This window comes from Cucumis melo, chromosome 1 (assembly GCF_025177605.1).
Source record: "Cucumis melo cultivar AY chromosome 1, USDA_Cmelo_AY_1.0, whole genome shotgun sequence".
NCBI lineage: Eukaryota > Viridiplantae > Streptophyta > Magnoliopsida > Cucurbitales > Cucurbitaceae > Cucumis > Cucumis melo.
The window spans coordinates 21,697,283-21,710,814 of NC_066857.1; positions in this window are offsets into that span (position 1 = coordinate 21,697,283).

Below are 13,532 nucleotides of genomic sequence, written 5' to 3' on the forward strand. Positions count from 1 at the left end.
CTTGAACATTACAAAACTCAAAGATTGTATTCCTATAATTTTTTGTTTTCTTGAAGTTACTAGTAAATTCTTTTCTTGAGATTTAGATTCTAATAATTGTAGCCACTAGTTCCTACAAGTTCGACCTTGACTTGCCTCTACTATGGTAAGCTTGGGTTACAAATTTGTTGGAAGAGTCATTTCGATAGGCCAACCTCTTCTCATTTTTTAATTGCAATCGATTTATTCATGTAGCTACACATATTACTTGTCAATTCAATTCTTGCAATCTTGCATATTAATTGTTGCATATCTCATGACCCTACCTCTACGATCAATTCTTTTAGCCCTTCTCGACCTTTACTTCTCTGGAGATGCTAGCGCTTTGGACCTCGCCCCCCTCGTCGCCAGGTTGGCCTCCCTCAGGTCTAGAAGTACCAACCTTCATTTTCTTTATAGGCCTGGCGGTATCCTTCTTCGTGGTCTTCTTTGGCGATGCCTGTTTAATTTCCTTAGGGCTCATCGTCTCTAACTTAACTTTGAGCTCTTTAGCACGCTCGACGTCTTGTCCCCTTATCTCCCTCTACTTAGAGAACAGTGTCTCAACTTGCTTGCTTAGCTTTTCAATTTCTTTCTTTCTCTCCTCACATTTTTTTCATTTTCTTCCATCAGCCCCATCAATTTCTCTTGGGTCACCTTAAGCTGTTGCTTGCTGTTGGAGAACCTTTCTTAGAATGCATGCGAGAGGTGCACAAACTCTCTATCCTATGACGGCCTTTTCATTGTCTTGATCTATTTCTCTTCTTTCGTCGTTTTGGAAATATGGCGATAATGGCGGCAACATCTCCCTCACTATCGATTTTGTGCTCCATGCCATTGGAGCTCTAGCGCATACCACCTTCCATTTCTCTTTCTCCTACTAACATTTTTCTGCATCATGGCAGTGTACTTGGTGGTAGGTTGATTCACCACTCCTTCTACTTTTGGCTGTTTAGTGCAGTCTAGATCAATCAACCTAACAAACACTTCGATTTTAGCTCATTTGTGGATGTGGTTGGATTCTTGGGTTGCCTTAAAGGGCATTGTGTAGATTTTGACTCCAGACTATCTAAACACACCTTGTTGAGACTCTCAGAGGGTTTAGGTTTGAGGGTTTCCTTCCTTAAGGAGGCAGAGGGTCCAACACTCTATTTGGAAGGAACTGAGGTGTTAAGAGAGGTTTTGACAGTAGGAGTGGTAGTGGGTCCTATAGGTACTGGGTTTAAGGAAGAAGCTAAACGCTTTCTTACTCTTAAGGAGGAGGGTTATAATAAAGCGAGGGTGTTCCGTTGTTGCTTGGCCATGGATGCTTTTGTTTTAGAACTTCAGAGACGATTGAGTGTTTCCTGAAGGAAAAGACAGAACTTAGAATAAAAGCCCAAGGATACCTAGGAATAATGAATGCAAATGGGTTGAGATGAGGTAAATTTAGGGTTATTTACAAGTGGATCGCGTGTGTGAAAGTAATCATGACACCTCTCTCTTTATTAAATGAGATTGTGCGCCTTTTCAGATTCCCAATGGATAGAAACCCTTCGTGCTTCCCTTCTTGATAACGTTTTTGAGGCATAACACTGTTTACTTGGCGAGAAAAGTTGTGTTTAAGTGTCGAGTAAGTTATCATGATCTCAGCCTTCCTTGAAATGTGTGAATCGCTCGGACATTGATTTTTGAATAATTTTCTTTTGTTAGGCACAAAATTTGCTAAACTAAAAAGCAATAAAAGAAAGCGATAAAAGAAAGCGATAAAGGAAAGCAATAAAGTAAAGCGACAAAAGATGACCAAAAGGACCTGATCACAATTAAGATTTACAAAAATAATAATACAAACTTGTCAAATTAATTTTGAAGAAGGTGTTTTTACGTTAAGTTTACAGAGACTTTTATGTGATCTTCGTCTTCATAGTACGCCTTAACTCTTTGTCTATTTACTTTGAATGCGTTAGATCCATCCAGTGATGCGATCTCAATAGCATCGTGTGGGAAGACCCCCCTTAACCATAAATGATTAGAGTTGAATAATAATTCTTTCTGTCTCGGATGCAACTCACGCTTAAGAATATGGAGATCATGCCATGCCTCCGTCTTCTCTTTATAAATCTTGACGTTCTCATAAGCTTGAGAACTGATAAATTGTAAAAATACAAGCTATTGTAGCTTTTTAGGTAGGATAATGTGACCAAAATGCATAAGAAATGTGTCAAAACGCTTAGCTTATGTTTTAAATTCATAAATAATTGGAAATATACTTTATATAAGCTTTCATGCTTGTTTCACCATGTTTTTAGTGTTTAAATGCAGGATTATGAATAAAAGAAGAAGCTGGCAAATCGTAGAGGAACTCACGAGAAGATTAGGCGAGAAGCGCATATCGGTATATGAGAAGAGGTTCATTAGAAGAAAGAAGTGGCAGATGAAGTTGATGTGAGTTAACATAAAAATAGCTTTCGGAGCTGACATGCTCAGAAAATTAGATTTCCTGCCTAAATCTGCCTATATAAAAAATCTGCCTATATAAAGGACTCCATTATCATCAAGAAAAGTGTCTTATCCAAGTCTAACTAAACCCTAGAGAGTGGTGGAGAGGCTCCTTTCCACCGTCTTCATCTTTTCCGGTTAGTTTACGAGTGAGAGCTTAAGGCTGATTCCATATTTCCTTTAACTTGTAATGACATCTCTATTCTTTCCGTCCTTGTACTTCTTTACATTGTATTTATTTATATTGTATTGTGACCAAAGACCTATATTCTTTAATACAATGTATATTTATACCTCTTAAATCCATTCATTTCTTTATTGTTCACCCATCTTTATATTATTTGTATTTTAAGTCTTATGATAAGTTCTTGATAAGAAAGTTAGCTTATAGTTCTTATCACGTGACCTGAGCTATATTCATCACTTGGCTAGTGTATATCGCCAACTACCCGAGAGGGCAAGTAGCTAGGATATTGCTAACGTGCACAAGGACGAGTTTGGAAACAAATTCCATCTTAGCGAGTTAAATTCCATCATTTGTATCTCGAAAGGAGAACAAGTATGGGTATTAGTCGTCGAGAGGTTGCCACTCTTAAACTTGAAGTTATATAAGTCTTATAAGAGAAGCATTTTAGATATAGCTTTTTTAATGTGGCTTGGTCATTTGGATCCCTAAAGTTAACCATGTGTGGTTTTAACGACTTCGAGAGGAGCACGTCCTAATCACAAGCACGTTAATTAGGTTATATCGCATCAAGGGTCTTTGATTGCTTAATTTCCTGATAATGCATAGATTTCCTTCACCTTATTCTTTTATGGAAGTTAGTGCACTATTCCATATCGCATCCATCCTAATACCCCTTTACAAATTTTCTAGTGTAGATAAGTAGATATAGTTTAAACTTACACTCATTACACTGTATAACTATTCTTTTATACTGCCTAAAAGCCTTGTGAACTTTAAAACTAAGTTTTGATATCAATTCTCTGTATTTGACTATGGATCACCCTGATAAGCCTATTGTTTCACTTATACTTGGGTAAGGAATAGGAAAACCTGCACATGACAAGGGCTCATAAATATGTAAAGAAGAGATTCATAAAGAGCATTTTACATGCAATGTTCTTGAATCAATGACACATTATGAAGAATGAAATATAGAGTTTACACCCAACTAAGTTCGAAAAAACACAATTCAACAAACAAGTTTTTGGTGCTGTTGCTGGGGAATTGATCTTTCAAATGCTAGAGTAGGGTTTTACTTTGGTTTTGAGCAAAACACTTAAATTTGGTGAATCATGCGTTCAGCTAAAGAATGCGTGGAGATGTTTAAGGTATTAGAGTAATCTGTGGTTACTTGAACCGACCCCAAGGTTAAGTGTATCTTTCAGATAGTGAGCGAAACAGCAGACAAAAAAGTCAGAATAAATTAAATTCCTACGTACTGCTGAAACCTTCAAACGCCTGAAATCTTAAAAGTATAATTTGTTAAAATTGGAGAACCCAAAGGAAGGCGTCAAAGAAAGTGTCCACGCGGTTAGGTTAGTAAGATCTGTGTCTTTACTAACAACTTGATAAGGACCAAGAAAGATCATTCAAACATTGCGATTATTGATTGGGAGCAGAGGCTTATTGCAATGAGCAATCAAGACGCAAAGAGTCATGTAGCAAATGATCAAGGGAAGCTCAGGAAAAGGTAATGCAATAAGGAAAGCTATGAGGAGCAACACTCGATGAGACACAACTCTTTCTCGCTAAAAGATCCTAAGCACAAGGGTGCATTTGTAACGTGTAACCTTTTCTCTTTTTACTTGACATTTGCATCCTAAAATTTTTTATTCTTTCCTTTGTATATTATACTTGTAAATTAATTTTTTTTAGTTTTCTATTATTTTCAAGTTAGGGAGTGCAAGTCATCTCGTAGATCATTAGGCTAATAAGATTTGGATTTTTGCACGATGAAGCCATCTCGTGAGGAGGTTCGTGTCAAAACGCATTAGACGTTTCAATATTCTTGTGAGATGTTTGGGCTAAGAGTTTCATTTGAAATAATTAGGGTTTCTGTGGAATTTCAACCATCTCATCGCTTTGAAAATTCAAATTTTAAAAGTAATGATTCCACTACCCTTGAGAAACGAATCATTCGTGTCAAGTTGCCACTTCACATTTATTGACGTGTGATGTTAATTACGCGATAACCCAAGCCCTAACCACGATTAAGAATGCCTATTTAAACCCACTAAAATCCGTAACTTCAAAATTTTTAGCACAACGTGTTCTTCATTGAGTTGCAAGCTTCCTTCTTCTCTGGTCATCATCGTTTTAAGTTGTATTTCTCTTTTTCTTCTCCCATTTTGAACCTTTGTTTATATCTCTGTTATCTCTTACCAATCATGTATGGAGAACAATCCTTTACCGAAGCCCTAAAAAGATACCAAGCCTCTGTTGAAAAAGTAAGCCCGTCTAATGTAGTAGTTGAGATAACAAAAAAGGAAATCACATAATCCCTATTAGCTTAGCTTGTTTATTTGTTACCATGTAACCTTCCGTGTAAAGATCTTTTGTTGCATAATTCCTCCCAAGTCACGGGGCCTTCATCTCATTGGGTTTAGCGATCAGGGCCTTACAATTTGTATCTAATTAGAGGGTATGCATCACAAGTATATTATCCTAATTTAAGTCGAGTATCCTTTCGGTGCTTTCGTCGTGCACATTAACGTTTCTGTAACTTATGTAAAGGATAAATTCAACAACGAGATTGTATTGCGATAATCTCTTTACTGCTTGCTTAGTTAAACATAGGTTTTGACTTGTTATGTGATTATTGTCAATGTGATTGCCTTTTCTCTTGAATAAACAAGTCTTGATTTCTGTGTTTAGCTAAACAAAACTTACAAGATATATATCCAAATTCTCTAATATCAATAACACTTTACATTTTTCAAAAACTAATTAAATTCATTGAAAATGGATAGTAACGTAGAAATGGGAGAATGGTAGAACAAATGTATTGATATTATAATCATAACTCTAGGCCTCTCGACAATAGTATTTTACAACTTAATAAAAGATAAACACAAAATAGACTACATATTAATGAGTCAAGTCTCATAATATGATTTGTCATACTGTCTGACTATGATTTTTGCCTATTGTGATGTGGAAAAAATGGTGGGGGAAGAACTTTTTCTCTTTCATTCTAAGCTCTCACCTAAAATTTAAGACAGAAGGATGAAATCAAGAGTGAGCTTGCTCTCCGGGATCCAAATTTGTACGCTTTGATCTGAAGTAGATGCATCTATTTATAGACAGGGAGTCATGTTGACATGACATTCCATGCCTCATTAATACTTTTGACAAAGTTGTATTACGCAAATGTTCTTTTGTTCTTTTTTTACATTTACTCTAATCAAATTTGTCTACTAGTGCTTTAGATCGCCTAGCTTATTGTGATAGTTGCCTTGTTGGTTTAACACGTCTCCTCACTTGAAGTTTATCGCCAAGCGCTACTTCTTTTCGCCTAATATCCTACGATAAGACAGTTAAAACACAATTAAACAGGGATAAAATTCTTTTGCATTATGCGATACATAAGTTAGTCAAATCTTCTACATTTTCCTGCATTTTGTTTCAATCTTATGCGATAAGGCCTCATTATTTTACATAAAAGGCTACAATAACTTGTATTTCTACAAGTTATCAAGAATCTTTGTATGAAGTCTTTAGTACATCATAGATGGGTAAGAATATTTAGGATTCTGATACTCAATTATGGTTTGTTTGACAGGTTAAAAAAAAAAATGGCCTAAGTCTACAGATCGAGGATTTAGCCAAAACTATGAGTGATAATATGAATTTTAATAGAGATTTCTAAACTCGTCTATAGGCAAATTGTTTTAACATACTTTTAATTTATCTGTTTAAGATGTATCGCTATTTAGTAAGCTATTTTAAAAGTATGTAGTTAGTTTATGAAGTTTAAGTAAGCATAAATTGCTGAGAATGATTTTTGGCTAGCAGGAGAAATTTAGAATTGAATTATGAGTAAATGAGTTTGTCAAAGTTTTAGAAAAGTATGAGTTATGATTGTATAGTTTGTCAATAGCATAGAATTCTTAAGTATGTAATGTTTACGGTTTTGAAAGCAAGAAAGTTTTAGTTTTAAATCATGTTTTATTCTACATTGAGACATACTATAGCTCGAATGGACGAGATTATTGCAGAGGATATATATATATATATATATATTATAGACAAGGACATCTATTTTAGAGGATAAATTAAGGCGGAGACGCCTATCTTATAGGTTTGCATGTGTTTGTATTTAGATTACTCTACTATCAGGTAAGTGATAGATTTGACATTGATTTAGCTCTATCGTTTCCGGAGGATTTGTTTATGGTATAGAGAGGAAATCTAGTTTGAATATCTATTCAAAAGGCTTTTCAAAGCATAAATTATTTAGCATGATTTCCTGAGTTAAATTGTGTTTGGAAATGCATTGATCAGTTTGTTACTTAAATGTTTATAACGTGTTTTGTTTTAGAATCCTAGCCACTCATTGGTCTTTATAGGTCACTATTTCAAAATGGTTTCCCACTTTCTATGTAAGAATGGAGTGCCTGGTACACACTGCCACAGTCTGCTTGAAGTCCAATTCTATTTCCAGTACGGGGGTGGAGTTGTGCTTAAGAGTTTGTATAGTCACCTAAGTTTGACTTTTGTAAATACTAGGTAAAGTGTGGATAGTGGGTGTTAGTTTTGTAAATTGTTATACTTTGGTTGTATATGTCTTTATCATATCTTAATGAATTTTAGTTGAGGCTGCACTATACGATTATTTTGATAGAAAACGGAACATGCGCAGTGGAAATAACAAATCAACTTTACCCTAATGACATCTAAACTATTTATAGATTAACATGCTTTGACTACCTTAATTAAATGAAATTATGGTTAATGAAAAACTTACCTTTGTAGCTTTTCAATCCTTGTAATCTCCTCACGAACTTGAAGTTGGGACCACCACTAGAGTTGACTCACTATTCTTCGAACATAGAACCAGATTGTGGGACCTGCTAAGTGAAGAAAAATGGAAAAGAAAGATGAAATTGGATGAGAGATTAATTAGGGTTGAGATATTTAGAAGAGAAAAAATTCGCTAAAATTTTTGTAAAAACAAAAAATATAAATTTGGCCAAAAGTTTTTTCTAGTTTGAAAAAAGGGCCTTTAAATAAACTAATTACATGCATTTTTGCATGTAACTAGTACACCAAATGTCAACACCTAACATTCCACTAAGTATTAGTGAAACTTAGTGGGCTAGGTGTCTACATCTCATGTAGCCACTTATTCCACTAAGTGTTATTGAGATGATCGAATAAAATATTAGATTTTTTTCATTAACTTAGTCCAAGGGTAATATGGTCATTTGACCATTCAAATCAAAGTCAAACTTTGACTTTTTCAAGTAAAAAATCCACATTTTTACTTTTACCATTTTGTCCGTCTTGATTAATTTCGATCTGCGAGCATGAATCCACATTCATTTTTCTGAAATTCAAATCACATTTGAATATAAAGTCAGTCAAAGTTTAACTTTTTAAAGTTAAAAGTCAACATTTTGACTTTTTTTATAACCTTGACCATTCCATCAATTTCGAGCTTTCTAATATGAATCTGTATTCATATTTTTTAGTATTTAAATTATATTTAAGCATAAAGCTCTATCTAAAAAACTGTTAACCGACGATTATATCACATATATTTGTTTGTTTTTCTCTCTTTACCTAATTTGAACAATTTAAATTATTCTAACATATTGTTCTAAGTTAATTCCATATGAGCTACCAGGGGAACCTAATGGATCATGGGCTCCAACGATCCGAGATTAACTGGCTAAATCCATTTAAACCGAGTTAATCAACATTTGTTAACTAACGGGTTATTCCACTAAAATCTCATAGTTGTACTCCTATCACTATAGATATATTTGTGTCCATCTAATATAACCGTGATCAGTAAGTGTTAATCCTTCATAAGTTGTTCGTAACCTCGACTGGGTCAAAATACCGTTTACCCCTGATATTACATCTTGCTTCTTAAGTCCCACTGATCCACTATTGAACAGTTGGTCTTAGGTTCAACCTAAAAACTAAATCCCTCTCGGGCCAATTTTGAACCCAAAGAAAAAAAAAACTGAAACAAAATGGCAATAGGCCCACTAAGCCACACGAATTAAATCATACACAAACTCTTCCTTCTACTAGTGCGTGGCATTCATTCGATGTAACATACATCTTCTTTTATGTTATATTGTGGGGTTGCAATGCAAAGGCCCAAAGAAATATTATGCGAGTCCATGCATCTCAGAATAGTAAGGTTGATCTAGCCTAGCCCGCTAGGCCAAACTCATCTATCAACGTCCTACAACCTTGACAATCACACCTCCACTAAAATCATCATTATTGTACATGTCTGTAAGTTTGTGTCCCAGATAATGGTTTCTACAAATTGTCTTGCATCACCATCCCTCAAGACGTAAAGAATATTTATGTGTGCTTAGGCAATCTTAACACTTCGTTAATTTAGGCATGCATCACAGAGTATGTTTGGCTTGGCACCATACACTAGGGCGAGTTCTCATTGTACAATTGCAGAAAAAATAAGAAGAAAGATAAAGAGTAACTTATCAAGATTTTCATAATCTAGCGTTTGAATTTTGGCATAGGGGGAAGTGAGATTTACACCAACTTAGTAAGGATAATTGATTTTTAGTTTATAGTGAGTGATGTTCAAGTTTGAAGGGGTACCATTCACAATTTCAAAAAATTAATTTTCTTCTTGTTTTATGTTTTGGGCAAACTTATCCTATATTGATGTAGAGTAGAGATAAGACTTGAAATTGTTTCAACACATAATCTGTGAGTAAAAACAATTGTAGTACCTAAAAAGTAACCATAAACTGATGGGCAATCAATAAGTTCACCTTTTAACTACATTAATAAAAACTTTGTGTATAACAATGAAAATAACAACAGAAAAGTCACTTTGCAGACAAACAAATTCTAATACTTCCAAGTTTATCCTTCCACTGTGCAGACAAACCAATTCCTGCAATCTTCTAGAGATAAAAGAGTGATGAGAAATACAGAATCAAATTTCACTTCTTCAAAGTGTTCCTAACCCATAATGCTCAACTATAACCTTTTGGACTATGTCAAGAAAGAAAACGATATATTACTATAGAACATATTCCTCGAGATTTTTTTTGTTATGTGGATAATTATATAGAAGTATGTACTACTGGTTCTAAGTAAGATAGAAATTTTGAAGAGGTAATCAGATATTCAAACAACATAACAAATTTGTTCCAGGGATTCGGTAATTAGAAACCAGATTAAAAGAATCGTGGTAGAAGAGCAACAAATATTATTGATATCAAAGCAATTAAACAATTTGAAAGGTCAGACATTAACTTCAAATCATTCGGCAACTTCAATTATCATTCGACATCTTGAAATATTATTGATATCAAAGCTGAACATATGAGTGTCCTCTAATTATTATGCTATTAGTAAAGAAAACATATAAGTGTCTCGACAATTTGTGCATTCACTAGTTGTCCATCCTTCCTTTTGTGTCCTTTAGTCCATAATGCAACCCTTGTGACCGAAGTTGGATCTGAAATACTTTTTCTCTACAAAATGAGATTTATACAATGAAACCACATATACGTTATGGAAGCAAAATTGAAATGCAGTAACGAACTTTACCATCTCTTTAGCCGAACGAGCATACCCTTTTCTACTACATGTATGTGAGAGTTATTTTTTCTTCATGGCTTTGTACTTCTCATTTTTCAACTACTCAAATAAAAGATAGTCAATATTCACAGAAACTAATAATAAGAAAATGTAAGTGTATACGTTTTGAAGTAGACATTTACGTACTTTGGAGTTTGCACTAGTGTTCTCACTCATAAAGTCCATCCAATCATTTACAGATTGCAAATTATCAGGCATCAGCTTCAAAATTGCATCCTTTGTTGGGGCATCTCGAATCTATTTTACTAAACAAGATTTTTCAGCCCTCTATAATCTACCCATCTTTTGGAAGAATTTTCTTTTTTTTTTGGCAATCTTCCACATTGTACCTTGACTAAAGTATAAAATAGTTAGATATCAAAAGTAATGAACTTATTAGAGAAAAAGAAATGTGTCTTCTATCTAAGCTATGTAAGTGAAATAGAGTAACTTAATATTTGGATAGATTTCTATAACACTAGTTTCAATCTTGTTGGTAGTTTTAGCGAATTCTCAAGATTCACTAGTACAACCTCTCTCACTAATAGTCCAAGAAAAGAAGTCAATCCTACCGATTCATCATCAATGAGTTGTCCGTATTCATTGAAAAAAACATTCGCTCTTGCATGTTTTTCAACGGCTATTGTCTTCATTTTTGTAGGTCCTCTTGGGTATTTTTGGCAAAATCATTGTTTCAAATGGGAGGTCTTCATTGACAACATGATCTTCAACTGTCTTCTCATTAGGTAAAGTCGTCGTTTCAAATGGAGGCTCTTCAAATCCATTCACATTAGAAGTTATTGTTTGCCTACGAATTGCTAATCTTGTTCAAGCAGTCGGTGAGTCTAGTGTAGGATTACCTTCAATTGTCTTCTCATTAGGATTGAGTGATAAACATTTGGGGTGGGCACCAATGGGAGAACTTTCCATGTTCTGCTCATTTGGAAGAAGCAAACTATCGGTAATAAGCTTCGTTCGTGTAGACCTTATCTTTCATTTTACTTTTAGTTTCATGGTATCTTGTAAACCTCTCTCCGTTTAAACCTAAAAGCATCAATATTAAAAAAATAATCAATAAGAAAAATTTTATAATATACACTCCAGACAAAAATTGCGAGCTTTGCCCCTTGATATCAATAGACATACATGTAACAACTAGTCATAAAAACAAAACAAGTATATATATTAGCAGCATAAAAAACTAAGGTATAAACAATATCTTGAGTTTCAAATTCTCCTAGTGGATACATTCTTACTTCTATACAATTATAAGGTTTATAATTCTATGCACAATTATAAGTATATAGGTGAAGGATAGTTCCTAATTAACTTGAGCTTCTAAGGCTATCCCGTCCTTGAAACTATCCTTCCCTATTCCTGCTATAGTAGTTACCTTTTTACTGATTGGATCTAGCATCTTCACCTGAAGTGATTAGCGATAAAAAAAACATAAGAATTACAATCTTGATGAGCAAGTAGATAAAGCAGAACAATATCGTCATCTAAAAAACCATATGGAAACAAGGCAAGTTCTGAAATAAACTATGACCCCTTGAAGAAACACTACAAGAAATTTGGCCTTTAATGTCGGTTTAAAACCGACATTAAAGGCCTTTAATGTCACTTGGCGACCGACATCTTTGTAAGCGTTATTAAAGGCCTTTAATGTCGGTTGGGCTTTAATGTCGGTTTATAACCGACATTAAAGGTGTCTTTAATGTCGGTTATAAACCGACATTAAAGACCTTTGATGTCGGTTATAAACCGACATCTTTGAAGGTGTTATTGAAGGTCTTTAATGTCGGTTCATCTTTAATGTCGGTTTCTAACCGACATTAAAGCTGTCTTTAATGTCGGTTTATAACCGACATTAAAGATGTCTTTAATGTCGTTTTTAAACCGACATTAATGTTGCTTAGTGCACATCTTTAATGTCGTTTTTCCACCGACATTAAAGACACATTTAATGTCGTTTTTCCACCGACATTAAAGACACATTTTATGTCGTTTTTTAAACCGACATTAAAGATTCATTTCATGTCGTATTTATAATAGTTTTTATGACGGCAAAACCGATATTATTTGAGTCGAACTACGTCCGGAAATGTTCGTCATCGTATATTGTAAAAAATAAAAAAATTGCTTGCACACTAGCTATAATGCCTACTACTCAATGCACACAATAATACCTAATTCACCTGCAATGCACACAATAATACCTAAAATTCCAGCACACTTCCAACACTTACATATAGTCACATATCAATAAACACAACTATATTCAATACTATAAGTCCAACTACTCCAAATCCTCCAATATATACACTTATATATAATCACACATATCAAACAACACATCCTACCATCCATGGGAAACCAATAGTAAACACCTACAATGCATAAGATCCAACACTAAAATACAAGCACACTTTTCCACACTTCCATATAGAACTACAACAAATACACATCATCCAACACTTACATATAATCACATATCAATAAACACAACTATATTCAACACTATAAGTCCAACTACTCCAAATCCTCCAATATATACACTTATATATAATCACACATATCAAACAACACATCCTACCATCCATGGCAAACCAATAGTAAACACCTAAAATGCATAAGATCCAACACTAAAATACAAGCACACTTTTCCACACTTCCATATAGAACTACAACAAATACACATCATCCAACACTTACATATAATCACATATCAATAAACACAACTATATTCAACACTATAAGTCCAACTACTCCAAATCCTCCAATATATACACTTATATATAATCACACATATCAAACAACACATCCTACCATCCATGGCAAACCAATAGTAAACACCTAAAATGCATAAGATCCAACACTAAAATACAAGCACACTTTTCCACACTTCCATATAGAACTACAACAAATACACATCATCCAACACTTACATATTATAAACACAACTATATTCAACACTATAAGTCCAACTACTCCAAATCCTCCAATATATACATAATCACACATATCAAACAACACATCCTACCATCCATGGCAAACCAATAGTAAACACCTACAATGCATAAGATCCAACACTAAAATACAAGCACACTAACGCCATTAAAGATAATATATAAGATCGTGATTTATAAACACAATAGAAGGTTCCTTCACTAACTAAAGTATAGGTACAAACTATCTAACAAACAACAATTAGTACGGGACCACCTGC